Source organism: Perognathus longimembris, chromosome 14 (genome assembly GCF_023159225.1).
Source record: "Perognathus longimembris pacificus isolate PPM17 chromosome 14, ASM2315922v1, whole genome shotgun sequence".
NCBI lineage: Eukaryota > Metazoa > Chordata > Mammalia > Rodentia > Heteromyidae > Perognathus > Perognathus longimembris.
Genome location: NC_063174.1, coordinates 26,222,097 through 26,234,928, shown reverse-complemented (window position 1 = coordinate 26,234,928; position 12,832 = coordinate 26,222,097). Strand labels below are relative to the sequence as shown.

The following is a 12,832-nucleotide window of genomic DNA, read 5'->3' as shown; positions in this document are numbered from 1 at the left end:
TATCACACCCTTTCAAAATTAATCAGAGCCTGGAGATCAAGAGATAGTAGCTTGTCCATCTAATGTCCATAACTGAGTATTATGCCCTAAACCTTTCCTTCGGCCTTAATATTTTTGTTTGTTTGTTTTTGGTCAAGCCCCTGCCTCATGAGACTTCTTCCAGGCTTCATTCAAGGACTGGCATCTATCACCAAGGGACAGCTGCTGTTTGCCTTCTCTTGGAGGGGCCACATTTCTGCCTTTTACCCCTAATGTCAATGCCCCATGCCAGCAGGAAGCAGCCAGAGAGAGTCTTTGTCCTTTTTCATAACTATTAAAAGGCTGGACTGTAAGGTTCGTCCCAGAGGGCCTTGCTAAGTCTCTGCCCAGTTGCCTGGGTAACTGGTATACCAGGAGGCAGTTACCTCCCCCTTCCCTGAGGTCACATCCGAATCCACCTGACCACACCCCTTACCCCTGCCCTAGATAAGGCAGGGCTGAGTGGGGGTGGCCCCTTCTTTCCTGCCATGCATCATCTCAGCCACTGGCCAGCAGTTGGGTAATAAACTTTCTCTCCTGCCTGTATACCTCGTGGCTTATCGGCTACCTACTTTAAAGACCTAACAGTAATCACAATGAAAAGAAAAAAAACAAAAAAAGGAGAAGGGAAGCTATTGAGCAACCATGCAGCAGGAAACTTTTAAAAATTATCTTTAAGTAATTATACAAAAGAAGTCACCATTTAACAAAGCAGTTTATGAGTACACCTTACCTTGATCTGTGTCACCCCTTTGAAGATTCTCACCCATCCCTCCCCCCACCCCTTCCCTTACTTTTTTTTAACTTTGTAGTACATACATTGCATTCTCCCCCACTTCACTCCTCTATCCCTTTCTCCTTGCCTCCCCCTCCCCCTCCACACCCCCATTTGCAAGTATCATTTCCTGATGCTTATTTTATTGGGCTTTAACTTAGCCTTTCTAAGGGATGACACTATCTGAGTTCTCCCTTAAATCTACTATATTTCAGTTCAAACATTCGTAAACACTTGCATACCACCCAACATGTTTACTTATAAGTTTATAGGAATCTTTATAAACATTTTAAGCCTCTATTTTATACGATTATATAAATTATTCTGATGTGGCAAGGGAAGAGGGAAACCTCTATGGGATGTATTTCAAATCACACTGAAAACCAGTCAGTCTCAGATGTGTCAAAGTCACTCTAATAGGAACACAATGTTTCTACTCTCATGTAATATACACTTACATTGACTGGCAGTCATTGTTTCCCCGTATTTCCATAATATCTTCTCAGCTCTACTCTAAGCTTCTAGAGGGCATGGGCTGTGTGATAGGCTGCTTGGAAAATAGCTTGAAGCCATCTCCACAGCCTACTGTTCACGTTCTTATTGTTTATGAACTTTCAGGCATACATCTATGGGTTCACTTTAAAATATAATAATGAAGTCTATAATCCTCCCTCAAGCCCCCATTTGACATTTTAGTCAAATGTGTCTTTATCTTCCTTAATTGACAAAATTTTCTATTTGAAACTTCACGTTAAAAATTAGGAATACTACTGAATAAACCATCCATAATAGGACAATAGAAGAGACACAAATATCCCCTCTAGTGCCTTAGGGGAAAAATACACATCCATATACATTTGGTAATGCTGGGTTTGAACTTGGGGCCTCATACTTGCTAGGTGGGTGCTGTACCACTCAAAAGATGTTCCAGGCTCTCTCCACCCCCCCCCCCTTTTTTTTTCCCTCATGTTAATTTTCAGGTAGGGTCTTACATTTTTGCCCCAGGTCAGCCTGGGCCACTATCCTTCTTTCATAAGCCTCCTTTATACGTGGAGTGATAGGAACATACAAGCATACCCATCTTCTTTAGAAAAAAAATACTTCTAAATATCTGAATTTATGGCAACCAAAGAAATTTTAAATAAATGCCATTTTTGCCTTTTTAATATGAAAGGTATTTGGCAACAGAATGTTGGCAGGAATGTCCAACCAGTTGGTCCAACCACTGTAGAAATCACATATTTTTCCAACAGAGACAAAGATGTACAGAGTCGGGGTTGGGATATGGCCTAGTGGCAAGAGTGATTACCTCGTATACATGAGGCCCTGGGTTCAATTCCCCAGCACCACATATACAGAAAATGGCCAGAAGTGGCGCTGTGGCTCAAGTGGCAGAGTGTTAGCCTTGAGCAAAAAGAAGCCAGGTACAGTGCTCAGGCCCTGAGTCCAAGCCCCAGGACTGGCAAAAAACAAACAAACAAGATGTACAGAGCCTAGAACCTAGAAGTACTGTTCCAGATTTATAGCTAAAGAAAACAGGGGGCACCGATGTTCACAATAGGGCTGCTCATAAAGGCCTTTGAGTAGGAACACACCCAAACATCTATCAGCAATCAAATAAATATATCCTCATATGTTCATGCAATGCTATACCATACAACAAAGAGAATAAGCTGTAGCTAGCTACAAGGGAAGATTACAGATGACAGTTGCAATGTTGAGCAAATGGAAAAAGGTATGAAAACTCTATAGAATGATTTTGGACTTTAAAACAGAAGCAAGCGAAACTATTTCTTAGTGATACATCAACATAATTTAGAACTACAAAAAGACACAAGGATGCAATGTTCCTAGATGGATTATTGTAGTTCCTTCTGAACTATTGTCATGGTATTTCCCTCTGGGGGCAAAGAGTTGTGAATGGAGAGGATGCATATGGGCATTAGTATTTCTGTTCTTGATTTAGGTACTGGTTACATGGATATATTCTAAATACATGATGTAGCTGATTTTAAAAAGTAGACAAGACTGCAGTGATTACTTTGTGTGTGTGTGTGCGTGTGTGTGTGTTCATATAACAAAGGGAATTTATAAAAAGCAATTGTAAAGGGGGATTTATTTTATTGGCTTACATAATCAAAGACTATTTAGTTACATGGTGGCTGTCTGCGGAATGGAGAGATGGAGAACCCAGCACTTGTTTAGTTCAAGAAGATGGAAGCCTCGGACTAAAGACCAGTGATACAGCCCCAGCCCAAGGCTGAAAGTCTGGAGTCTCTTTGTAGAGTCGCTAATGTGAGAAGGTGAAGAGTTGGAGAAGCTGGAGTAGGATGTCCATAGGCAATGGAAGCACTGCCAGACACATCCACGCAGGAAGGGAGCATGCTCATACTGGCTGGCTTTCTTCTGCTTTTGTTCCATTCAGGCTGGGAGCTTATTGGATGATGACATGAACATTCTGAGTGGGTCTTTCCCCCTCATTTTCTGTCCCACATGCCAATCATCTCTGGGAAGCCTTCACAGGCACATTTAGCCACCAGTTTGTATTAATCTCCTAGATGTTTCTCTATTCAATCAAATTGACAATCAAGATGAACAATTGCAGCTAGTGGACAGTTTTGAACTGATCACCCAAGTATTACCTGAGTTGACATGAGATAAATAACACATAAATTTCCCAGCACCTTCTTAGTGCTATCTAATATGAATATCTACTCAAGGACAGTAGGTTCCAGCATGGAAATCATTTTTCTTTCAAAACCCTTTGTGATGATCTAATAAAAACCATTTTACTTTTTGAACATAAACTTTACATTCCCTAATAAGATCCTTGATATACAAATCAAAGGAAAATATATGAGAAATAGTATTTTCTTCTGCCAGTGGCAGATGTGTAGAAAATCCAAACCATTAATTCTCTGTATGGTTTGGGAAAGAAATAGCAGGCTGCAACACTGAAGAGACCTACAAGAAATAAGAGACATAACAAATTTACAGATTTTTAAAAAATGTTTGTGCTATTTTCAAATTCTTGCTGTCATTCAGATAGAGAAAATGAAATACTTCTGTTGGTGGTGGTTGTGGTGGTGGTGCTGGTGTGTGTGTGTGTGTGTGTGTGTGTGTGTGTGTGTGTGTGTGTGTGTGTACATCCTGGAACTTGAACTCAGGGCCTGGATACTATCCCTGAGCTTGTTTTGTTCAAGGCCAGTGCTCTGTCACTTGAGTCACAACGTCACTTCTGGCTTTTTTGTGGTTTATTGGAGATAAGAGTCCAACTGACTTTTCTTCCTGGGCTGGCTTTGAACCACAATTGTCAGACCTCAGTTTCTAAGTAGCTGGGATTACAGGCATGAGCCACCAGTGCCCTGCTTGAAAATGAAGTTTTGGGTTTTTTTTTTACATTCAGTAAGATGATAATAATAGAATGATCTATTAGATACAAAATGAATATTGAATACTAGAATTGTGGTTTTATCCCAGGGCCTAGGACATTACCTAGAACACAATAAGTATGCCAAAATTAGTTGATGGTTGGAGAAGATATAATGGGGATCTAGAAGAGATACAGAAGAGATGTAGAGAGGAAATCTAACTTTGTTGTTTTTAGAGAAGATTACATTCAAACTACCCACCCTAAGGATAGAGTCTCCAAACCTAGATCTGAGATACAAGCCAATGGCAAAAGAAATGTAATTGTAAGAAATGTGAGCATACAGTTAGACAAGGTAATCTAGAAGGAAATTAGGGAACTTACACAATAGTAAGCATGTTCATAGTAGTTCAGGGAGTGGCAGGTGTTCAAATTCTTCATTCTTAAATAGCCACAACACTCTGGGTTTAATCTACCTGGTATCCTCTACTAGTGCCACTGTCTAAATCCACATGAGATTTTTCCTTTTCCTTCCTTCCTTCCTTCCTTCCTTCCTTCCTTCCTTCCTTCCTTCCTTCCTTCCTTCCTTCCTTCCTCCTTTCCTTCCTTCCTCCCTTCCTCCCTTCCTCCCTTCCTCCCTTCCTCCCTTCCTCCCTCCCTCCCTCCCTTCCTTCCTCCTTTCCTTCCTTCCTCCCTTCCTCCCTTCCTCCCTCCCTCCCTCCCTCCCTCCCTCCCTTCCTTCCTTCCTTCCTTCCTTCCTTCCTTCCTTCCTTCCTTCCTTCCTTCCTTCCTTCCTTCCTTCCTTCCTTCCTTCCTTCTTTCCTTCTTGTCTTCTCCTCCTTCTTTTTTAGGTTCATGACTGAGACTCAAACTTCTACCTGCTGCTTTCACTCATTGGTTAGTCCTCTACCAACTAAGCCACACCTCCAACCCCTACATGAGATCTTTAAAGGCAGGAATCATGAATACCAGTGCCAGGCTTGAGTGAAAACACATAGCTATCTACAACACCTTCCTTGTTCCCTTTACCCCATTCCAGAACCTTTCATCAGCCCTTATTTGGAAGTGTTGCTGACAAGTGGCTCTGGTCTCTACTTGCTCCAAAATGGTTGAGAAACTGCTCTATGTCCCTGATGATCTCCCTAATTGTTTTTGTTAGCTACTTCTGTTTCTCAACGCCACCCCCTGCCCCAGCTGTTAGTTCCTTCCTTTCTCTTTTGGACCAGCCAAATGTCACAAAAGTCAAGAATAGAACTGTCTTCTTCCTGACAACATTGACACTTAGTGCTCTAACTCACAACTAAGAAAACCCAAAAGGGATTGGAGGTATGGCTCAAGTGGAAGAGCACCTGTGTAGCAAGTGCAGAGACCATGAGTTTAAACCTTGGCATTGACACATAGTTGCAGCAGTATTTGTTTAAATTTTTCTTTTAAAAAATAACAAATATTTAACTAGCTTCTTGGGTTGGAAAAGGAAAGCAAAACTAAAATTCAAATGGGCATCATACCTTACCTTGTCATGGACTAGCCCACCACCTTTACACTAAAAATATTAGGGAACTTTCCAAAGGTTCTAGAGTTCATGTTTAAAAGTTCTCTCTGGTTTTTAGAGTGGAGAAGACACGAAGAAGAAAGAGCCAGGTAAAGGAGAAGAGGTGCTGGCATTGGTAGTCTAGGTGTGAACTGGTCTTTGGTCCTCACTGAAGTAATGGTAGTGGAGAAGAAGAAAAGCAAATTAAATGTGCTCTAATATTTATATTTAAACATGTTTTCAGGCAATACTTTTGGTTATCAGAATGTTTTTTATTTTTCTTTTCTCCTCAATTAAAAAATTCTGCTTCTTTCTTCTGGGCTCTTTTTGTTTTGTTTTGCTTTCTCCCTGGCTCACTTTCTTCAGTATTATCTGGATCTATACGAATGTCTGAAGTTGTCTTTTTCTTCACCCTGATTCTACATTATGATTTTGCAGAATACAAAATTTTAGTCACTATTCCCCACCCCCTACCACCACCATCAGAATTTGCTTTTATTTGTGATGTCTTTAAAAAGGATTAGTCAAGATTTCTGAAGAGGGGGCTGTCTAAAGCTCTTATGCTACCCTTTTAAGACCACATTGTATGGGCCCCTTTAGGCCCATCAGGAGCGAAGGAAGGCTTGACACATTGACTACCTCCAATGGCTCTCTGGGGTCAATCTGCTTCAGGGTGGCCCACAGCTTGCCCCTGAGCTGGGCCTCCAGTGTCCAGCAAAAGCAGCACCATACTTTTGTGAAAGTTGTCTTAGGAAACCTATGGCTAGAAGTTATGAGAATGAGGGATGAGGATCATTCAGTCCTGAACAGAAAACTTAGACATTCTGGAGACAAATGAGGACCAGGTTTCAGAATTTTCTGGAACAATATAACTGCCCCTCTGGGGGAGGAAGTTTTCATGGTCTGAAAGTAGATTTTGTATTACATTTTATTACCTTTTTATGTTAATTTTTGTTTAAATTTTTTTTTTTGCCAGTCCTCGGGCTTGAACTCAGGGCCTGGGCATTGTCCTTAAGCCTCTTTGTGCTCAAGGATAGTGCTGTACCACTTGAGCCACAGCACCACTTCCAGCTTTTTCTGAGTAGTTTACTGGATATAAACATTTCATGGACTTTCCTGCCCGGGCTGTCTTCAAACTATGATCCTCAGCTCTCAGCTTCCTAAGTAACTAGGATTACAGTTGTGAGCCACTGTTGCCTGGCTTAAATTTTAAATTTTTATTATTATTATAAAGGTGATGTGCAGAAGGTTAGCAGTTACATACGTCAGTTAATGAGTACATGTATTCTTGTACAGTGTCACCCCTTCCTATATTTATTATCTTTAAGTAGTTGTATAAAGGGGTTACCATTCAATAAGTCAGTTTATAAGGACACTACATCTCCAGCTATATCACTCCTTTCTTCTTTCTCTCATCCCTTCAAAGCCCATCTATCCTCTCAGTTTTCCTAGTTTCATAGGATATACATTGAACTTACTTCCTCTTCCTCTCTTCATTCTACTTCTATCCCTTTGCCTCCCCCTTACTTCCCCCATCTCAAGTACAAGATTCCTGGAATTCATTTTGCTAGACTGTGAGTTCATCGTTCTAAGGAGCCACACAACTTGAATTCTCCCCTGCATATACCATACTTGTGCTCACATATTTGTGTGCATGTGCATATGACTCTGTATGTGCTCACTTATATGTTTAAAACACATGGAACATTTCACACATTTGCATGTCATCCTCGAACAGGGCCCATGCAGATCTTCTCTGCATCCTGCCAATTTTAATGTATGTGCTGCTGGAGTGAGCATCTGACGCTATTTAAAGGCCTGAAAACAAAAGGACTTTAGATCCTAGGAGACCTAAGGGAACTGAAGGGCCCCAGTGCCTACAGAGAATGGGCAGGAATAAGATGGAATGATGATCTGTCCTCACAGAGGGATGAGGGGAAGGGATGGCTAAGAGGTGTGAACATCACATAGATGAGCATGGTGCTGGCCTCGTGTATGCCTGCCAGTAGACATGCTGGCATTCTGCACCTGCCACTGCCCAGAGCATCCAACATTGAATAAAACATTATCTGCCACAGACTGGAGACAAAGGCAGTAGATACTCCGGTCATACAATGCCTTGACACTGACAAAGGTTAGCCTCTCAGATGGTGGATGGGATTATTTTTTTTTAAGATGGTAGAGATAAAAATAATAGGTACATCCTTGTTACAGATATCTCCTCTTTTCAGAGGACTCAATTCTAGCCAAGTAACCCCAGTAGCTAGCCAATGTTCTGGGACATCGTGATTTTTAAATTTCATAAATAAAGTGAAAGACTGTTTTTTTTCCAGTTGAAAATGCAGTTTGTGGATAGATGGGAGCTAATACTTTTCATCACCCAACCACAGCTGAATTAAGTTAGTTCAAAGACAAGGGGAAAAAATGAACTCAGAGCTGGGCACTAGTGGCTCACATTTGAAATCCTAGTTACTCATGAGGCTGAAATCCGAGGATCATGACTCAAGCCCACCCAGACAAATTTGGAAATTTGGGTGACTCTTATTTTCAGTTAACTAGCAAAAAGCTGGATATGGAGGCATGGCTCAGATGGTAAAGTGCCAGTTTTGAGGAAAAAAAAAAGCGAAGTGAAATCACAAATTCCCTAGTTCAAGCTGCAAGACTAGCACAAAAGAAAAAGAATAATGTCATGTAGGAATACTGAAATGATAGTCTCCAGTTTTACCTCAGTCAAATTGCTTAAGAAAATCCTGTTTTAGGCTGGGAACATGGCATAGTGGTAGAGTGCTTGCCTCACATACATGAAGCCCTGGGTTCGATCCCCCAGCACCACATTTATAGAAAGAGCTGGAAGTGTCGCTGTGGCTTAAGAGCTAGAGTGCTAGCCTTGAGCAAAAAGAAGCCAGGGTCAGTGCGCAGGCCCTGACTCCAAGCCCTAGGACTGGCCAAAAAAAGAAAAAAAAAAAAGTCCTGTCTTACCAAGACCATTAAGGGACATATTTGTCGTTAGATGGAGAGCAATTTTTTTTTTGTTTCTTTTCTTTTCTTTCTTTTTTTTTTTTTTTTTTCTGGGCAGTTTGTGGACTCCCCTTGCCTACTATCTAAAGAAAAAGATTCTGGATCTTGTGGCACTAGAGCATACTCTAGTGGTAGTAAAGAAAACCAAACACTCCCAAAGTGCTAAATTTAGCCACCACTGGGGAAAACTAGATAAATACACCGGGGTTTGGGCAAAAGGTTAGGTAGGCTTGCCTCATAAAAGAGCAAAGGAAATTAATAGAGCACTTTGTGACAACTCCAAGCCTTAGAGAATATGGCGACTCCTCTTATAATTCTCCTGGAAGCAGAAGGCAATTTCTTATTTTTCTTTCATCCACTACCCAATGTGAAGGGCAAACAAACAAGAATTATTAAACATCTTAAAACAATCTAAAATAACACCCTACAGAGTGGGGTTTGACAAAAAGCTTTTACTGTTTCCTTTCTTCTTAAATCCGAGACACATTCAAATTTTCTCCTTGGAGATTCTGTTTAAAGAAGGACGAGCAGAGAATAAATGTAATACCTAAAGCAAACTCCCGCCAGCCATGACAGTGTCATTACAAACTTGAGTGAGTACCATTATTTCAGATAAATAAAAACAATGGACCAGAACCAATTTTACATAAGGAAATATTGTTCAATTTGTTGCCTGCCTAGCCAAATGCTCCTGTAGTCTATCAAGTGATGGTTAATTATAAATAAGAGTGTTTGTCTTTGCTTAATGACCGCATTCTTAGGACAGCTCACTCATTCATTTAACCAGGTAGCAACACTGCCATCTCTCGTGTGTGTCCAAATTTTTAAAAAATGTGTCCCTTTGGTTTGTAAATGGAAATTATACTCTTAAAATCAAACTCATACAAACAAGAAGAAAAATAATCCAACAACGCACAATACAAAATATTTTTTCCTTATATTAGAAGCTTTGTGTTCTATTGTGTTTAGACTTAAAATGTGGAACTATTTAGAAAGAATTAAAGAGATTATGTTTATTTGATTTCAAGTTATCTCAGCCAGAAACACATTTTTCACACCTCTTTGGAAGAACAGCAGGTTAAATGACACATTTGGGAGTGACTCAGAAATATTTCAGCTGTACCACAGGGGCTGTCTGACCTGAGCACCATACATTAAGGAAACAAACAAAAAAGCTTATGTTTTAAATGTTCCCTCAAGAAGCCTTTCTGCGGTGGGTGGGGAAACTTAATGGAGATTACAGGCCTTGCTTTTAATTTTTGTCCTATAATACTAATCAGTTTGATTATATTTCTTTCCTTTCCTTTTCTTTTCTTTTTGCCAGTCCTGGGGCTTGGACTCAGAGCTTGAGCACTGTCCCTGGCTTCTTTTTGCTCAAGGCTAGCACTCTGCCACTTGAGCCACAGTGCCACTTCTGGCCATTTTCTATATATGGGGTGCTGGGGAATCAAACCCAGGGCTTCATATATACGAGGCAAGCACTCTTTCCACTAGGCCATATCCCCAGCCCCTGATTATATCTCTAACTTGTGACTTTGGATTGTAATTAATTTTCTGAAATGGAACTTTGAGAGAAGAAACACAGTTTACTACTAAGTCACCCCCATCCTTTAAACTCTGAAGATCTCCCCCCAGTAGGAACAAATTCACTCCCCTCTGGGCAGGTTTCAATTTTGACTATGTTCAGTAGCAAAGATGAAGTCTTTATTCTAAATGCTGAAATCAGGAGCAAAATGGATGTGTTATAGAGGCAAGCCATCTAGGATCTGAGAAAGCAGTCTTAGTACTTGATGAAATGAAAACCACATATTGATGTTAGGTTCAATGAGATTGCAGTTCCCTTATTAACAAGAGCAATTAATATGAGAAGTGTTCAAACATCTTATTGGAGAGGGTTTTACCCCCAACCTTTCTGAAAGTCATTATTCCAAACAGAAAACAATCCCCATTTGTAGTATAACTCAATAGAAGGACTTGTGAGTTAAACTACCAAAGGCCACCTTTGTTCATAGCCTGATTTAAGATCATATCCATACAAAGGAAGAGTTTTCCAAGTCTGAAATAAAATGCCATAACTTATAACAAAATCAGTTCTGACCTTCTTGATACACCTGAGTCTTCCAAGACTGATTTCCTCCAACTGCTAGTTTCTTCACCTCCTTTGCCCCAGGCTTTCATAATCCAGAGAGATAGAAAGAAAAATGAATTTCGCTTCCCAAATGCTAAAATTGCTGGTGCGGAACATAACTAAATACAAGCAGCTGCGCCAGAGCACCTGGGGCCGTGGAAGAAGCCTCACAAAGACTGAGTTATGGACAAGATCCCGGTCGACCGCTCATCTTGGTTTCCTGTACTTTAAGAAGGGCAAGAAAAATTGCAATCATGCTTTTGGAAAAGAAAAACTCTGTGTGTGTGTGTGTGTGTGTGTGTGTGTGTGTGTGTGTGTGTGTGTGTGTAAATGAGAGGAATTCTTAGGGAAAATAAAGGATAAAACAAATGTTGCCAAAGCAACAAAGTGGGACCAAAGTCATGTGTTTGGTCATGACAACTGCTTCTCAAAGGAGTGTGTATCACATAGTCTTTCACGTGCGAATTCTGATTGGCATGTGGGGCCTGTGATTCTGCATTTCTAACATGCTCCCACAGTGTGGGTACAACTGACCATCTTTTAAATAAGGGGCTAGAGACAGGCACTGATGGCTCTTGCTTTAGTCCTTGCTTCTCAAGAGGCTGAGATCTGGGGATCATGACAGGAAAGACCATGAGACTCTTATCTCCTATTAACCACCAAAAAGCTGCAAGTGAAACTGTGGCTCAGTTGGTAGAATACCAGCCTTAAGCAAATAAAGCTAACGGGAAGTGCCCAGGCCCTAGGTTCAAGCCCCAGTACTGTGCTAACACCACCCCCCCCCCAAAAAAAAAACAAATCAAATTGTCAGTTAATCAATTAGGGGCTAGAGCAGCCTTTCACTTGATTGGTCCCCTCACCAAGTAACTACTATCCCCAAGTAGTTTCATTTAATACTTGGTACTCAACCCCAAAAGAGATGTTCTTGGCATGCATTTTGCATAGTGCATTTTTCTCCTTTGATGCGGAGTTAGAACAAGGTGAAGTATAGCTATGGCAGAAACCCTTTCCATGGGTATATACTGGCAGCAAAACTGTGAGGAAGAAGATACATTCAAGGACAATTGGGCAACATTCATGGAAAAGGAATCCTACCCACTCACTTCTTGTTTCATGACCTCTTCTGTTTTGAGAGGGCAGAGGAGCATCAAGAAGATGACCCCTGATCTTCTACCTCCCCATCCCTTCATGGTACTGTGTGGTCTTTCAGGAGAGGCAACCTGTGGCAGGAAAGGACTGGCTTTGGGAGAGGCAATGGAATGGAATGCCATCTCTGTGAACTTGACTCCACTTAAGATGAGCACATCTATCTGCAAGTAGACTCGGCTTAGGTCGGATTCATGTAAAACGTGGTAGTTGCTCAATGAACTGTAGGGCCACTCCATTAAGGCTGACTGTAAGTTGGGAGTTTTCAACTTGGGCAGTGTGCATTTAAATCACCTGGGCGTGGAGGGTGTTTAAAAGGCTCAAGCTCCCAGCACACTCTACACCAATTAAATAAATCCCTGAGGGGATGAAATAAATCCCTGAGGGGAGGCCATTTTTCAAACCCCTGGGGTGTGTTGCAATTCGTTCAGTTCAGGCTGAGAACCTCAGGTAAAGTTGAGCTAAGCAGCAGCCAATTCTTTGGGGCCTACTAAGAGGCAGAGGCTAATTAGCCTCCTCTCGGGGTTAATAAGGAAGGTAGAAGGAGGATGAGAGGCATCCCACCCTGAGTGCGAACCCCTAAGTCTTATTTTACTCTTCTCACCCTGCAAGGGATAGCAAACTGCCAGGAACTAGTGCCAATCAATGTCTATCTAGTTCCCAAGCTTAGGATTTCAGGGCACAGTCATGCTTCCGGATATTATGCTTCCGGTTTTATTTGCAATTCATGATTATCTCCATTCTTATCGATCCAGTATGATTATTTCACTTTTCTTACCCACATTTTTCCAGATTCTACCAACCTCTGAAATTAAGTAGTCACATGAGTATAAAGAAAAACAAAAA

At 41.1% G+C, this 12,832-nt stretch overlaps 1 non-coding gene across 1 annotated transcript; it reads right to left on the bottom strand.

Annotated features, from left to right (window-relative positions):
* Positions 1 to 7,387: 7,387 nt before the first annotated feature.
* Positions 7,388 to 7,494, bottom strand: LOC125363681. The gene has a single exon (XR_007213276.1). It is a non-coding gene; the product is annotated as a U6 spliceosomal RNA (small nuclear RNA).
* Positions 7,495 to 12,832: the final 5,338 nt, after the last annotated feature.